This window comes from Amblyomma americanum, chromosome 5 (assembly GCF_052857255.1).
Source record: "Amblyomma americanum isolate KBUSLIRL-KWMA chromosome 5, ASM5285725v1, whole genome shotgun sequence".
In the NCBI taxonomy this organism is placed as follows: domain Eukaryota; kingdom Metazoa; phylum Arthropoda; class Arachnida; order Ixodida; family Ixodidae; genus Amblyomma; species Amblyomma americanum.
Window position 1 is genome coordinate 176,823,466 of NC_135501.1, and position 3,336 is coordinate 176,826,801.

The 3,336-nt window shown below is 47.6% G+C and overlaps 2 non-coding genes across 2 annotated transcripts; one reads left to right on the forward strand and one right to left on the reverse strand.

The window, feature by feature from the left end:
* Positions 1-774: 774 nt before the first annotated feature.
* Positions 775-848, forward strand: TRNAT-AGU (transfer RNA threonine (anticodon AGU)). Its single transcript has one exon. It is a non-coding gene; the product is annotated as a tRNA-Thr (tRNA).
* A 1,778-nt stretch (positions 849-2,626) lies between these two features.
* TRNAT-AGU (transfer RNA threonine (anticodon AGU)) lies at positions 2,627-2,700 on the reverse strand. The gene has a single exon. It is a non-coding gene; the product is annotated as a tRNA-Thr (tRNA).
* Positions 2,701-3,336: the final 636 nt, after the last annotated feature.

A 3,336-nucleotide genomic window follows, 5' to 3' on the forward strand; every position in this document is an offset into this window, starting at 1 on the left:
TGGCATATATGCCGTAGTCACCTTCGCACTGACTGCCTGCTGAACATAAGAACGTTGAACGTGTTTCGTGATGTCGACTGAACGGAAGATTTGAGACTGAATTCGCCTAATGCAACCGCCTAATTTGTCGCGCTTCATGATGAGGGCGTTGAAGTCGCCGTCAAGGGCGACTGCAGGCCGAAGTGCGATAGAAACCGGTTAGGAAGACATGAGGAATTTCAGAATGACTTCCCGAGAGGCGTTAGGACGCGCTTCACGGCGTCTTGCGACGACCGCGCTTACCGCCCGACGACCACGACGATAGCACAAAGACCCAAGACCGCGGATATTAATAGCCAGCGCTGAAAAAGTTGTTTTTAAAAGCATTTGAAATTCGCCGGGAGGCGACGCTGCCTTCCGAACAGTAACTCTCGTTTCCACTTGTGGTTGACGGACTAATTTGTTTGTCGCAGTTGGTCGTTATTTGCACTGAATTGGATTGGTTGGCTACTTGTAACAATACTTAACGCTTCATTTTTGTTTTTACTCTCTAGGCCTTGTGGAATATACTTACGAAAAAAAAATGCCACTGTATTTCATACTGCTACGGAAGGGGCCAGCTGCCATTACTGAGCCACGCTACAGAAAGGAAACGAGCTCACAGTGCCCTTGGCGCCAGGTTACTTGGCAAGGTCTGGTAGCTAGCAGTGTGTACTGAATATAAATGAGGTAAGGAATGTCTAATGAGATGTGATTTATTCTTCAGATGAATGGAACTTCGCTCAATGCGGTGTCGGCGCCGTGGCTTAGTTGGTTAAAGCGCCTGTCTAGTAAACAGGAGATCGTGAGTTCGAATCTCACCGGTGCCTGTCCGTCACTTTTTCTTTCCAGTTACTGATTATAATGCGCCGAAGGAAGACTTTACTCCTGTTTCTTATTAGTGCGCGAGCATTACAAGGCTATGTCTCGTGTTTCGTGTCCGCAAAAGTTGTCCGCCCGATTACGTTGTCCTGTGAAGATAAATGTGCAAAAGTTTTTGTTTGATAGTGCGTGTTGAGATTTTGGTGTGGCAAAAACGTGGTTTAGGAGTTGAAATTAGTTAATTAAACAAGAAAATTACTCTCACACGTCACAACAGCCAGGGACATCGACATAACAACTGGACGTCACTCGATGATGTCATGGAACGCCTACTGGCGTCGTGGAAAAGACCCCTGTTCTAGAAAGTTCCATGACATCACATCCGCCGACGTCACTGCACGTCTATACAAAAAAGCAACGCAATGCTTCCGCATTTCAGCAATGCGGGTCACAGCAATGATCTCAGTTTATTTAATATTTCACTTCATGGCAATTACACGGCGCTCTGAAATGCTGCTCTGGATTTCACGACAGGCTGTGCGCACAATAAGCGCAGTGTGTTGCTTCAAATATCTGTATATTTTAATGCTGTGCCCTTTCTTAATCGCCGTCGCCTTCTGTTCGCCTCACCGAGAAAATTATCAGTTGTACACTGGGTCGCTCTGGAGAGATAGCTATCGCGTGAGACCGCTTATCCGGATAATTTCGACCACCAGGGGTTCTTTAACGTGCACTAACGTCGCACGGTACTCGGGCCTGTATTGGCCTCCATTGAAATGCGACCGCCGCGGCCGGGATCGAATGCGAGGCTGCTAGCGACGGTGCAGTCGTGCTAGTGGGAAAGTTCGGAGTAATCAGAAGTTGAGCGCGGCCGAGAGCGAAGGAAGTTTTTATTCCTACAAGATTTGAGGGGGCCTATGTGCAGCTCTGGAACGTTAAACTTCACATACCATACCATACCATTCCATGCCATGTCATACCATGTCATTTCTTACTGCAGTTTGCCATATAATGCCATATCGTACCATTTGGTATTGTATGATAAGCATGGTATTGTATGTTAAGGTATGTTATGGCATGATGAAATAGCATACCTTACCAAACTATACCATGCACTATCATACCATGCAATGCGATACTGTACCATAATATACTACGCCTTACCGTACCCTGCCATGCCGTGCCGTAACATGCTTACCGTACTATATTACCATATCATGCCATGCCATTACAGACCATACTGTGCCGTACCATCCTGCCATACCCTACCCTATCATACCACACCATACTGTAACATACCAATACTTACCATACATTACATACTATACGCTTCCATACCATACTACACCATACCAAACAAACTGTACTATACCATGTCATATTACGCCCTACCACACAACATTACACACCATACCATACCATACGAAACATGCCACACTTTGCAGTGCCATATAATGTTGTACCATTCCGCACGGTATCGAATATACCGTACCCTGACGCTATGGCGTACTGTACCGTGCTTTTTCATGCCCTGCCAACTATGCCCTACCACACCATATCGTAACGTAAAATGTCATAGCACACGATATCATGCAAAACCTAATATACCGTGCCATATCATGCCGTAGCGTTCCTTACCGTACCATAACTCATCGACTCACTCTCTCTCACGCCTACTGTCGCGTGGTATGAACCAGGACGAATAAACATAAAAAAATAAATTCCGATCCCACGGCACTGCTGTTAAGCAGGTGCGCTCTAGTTGAGTTAAAAAGAAGGGATGCAAAGGCACCGGTGAGATTCGAACTCACGATCTCCTGTTTACTAGACAGGCGCTTTAACCAACTAAGCCACGGCGCCGTACAGCAAGATGCCGCGGTCCGCTCTACTCAAGCATTTATCCGATACCATTCGACTTTCCTCACCTAATTAATGTTCAGTGCACGCTGCCACCGGACTTTGCCGAATGAATGAATGAAAAACTTTATTGTATAAGGGTTATTTCTCGCAGCGTAGGTGGAGCCCTCAGTCCAGGGCCCCAGCGGCCTTTGCAGTCTTGCGAGCCCTGTCGATCAGCTTGAGCTGCTCTTCAGGCTTCGAGCTGGACAGCGCAGCCTCCCACTGCTCCGGTGTAGGTGTGTTGTTTATCGGCGCTGCCTGCATTTTCTGACAGGCCCATGTAACGTGGTAAAGCGTTGCGTGTTCACCGCATAGCGGGCATTTGTTTTCATAAGTGGATGGATAGATTTTGCTGAGTAAACTCAGATTGGGGTATGTATTAGTCTGTAGTTGTCTCCAGGCAACCGACTGCTGTTTACTAAGGTCTTTGTGGGGAGGCGGGTAGGTCCTCCGGAGGGCTCGTTGGTGTTCTAAGATGGCTCCATACCGTCTAGTGACTGCGTCCAGTTCCCCTTCGGTGCGCGCCTCCCGGTTGGCGTATGCTCGGGCATTGGCGTCCGCACATTGGTTCCCTTTGACAGCCTCATGACCTGGTGT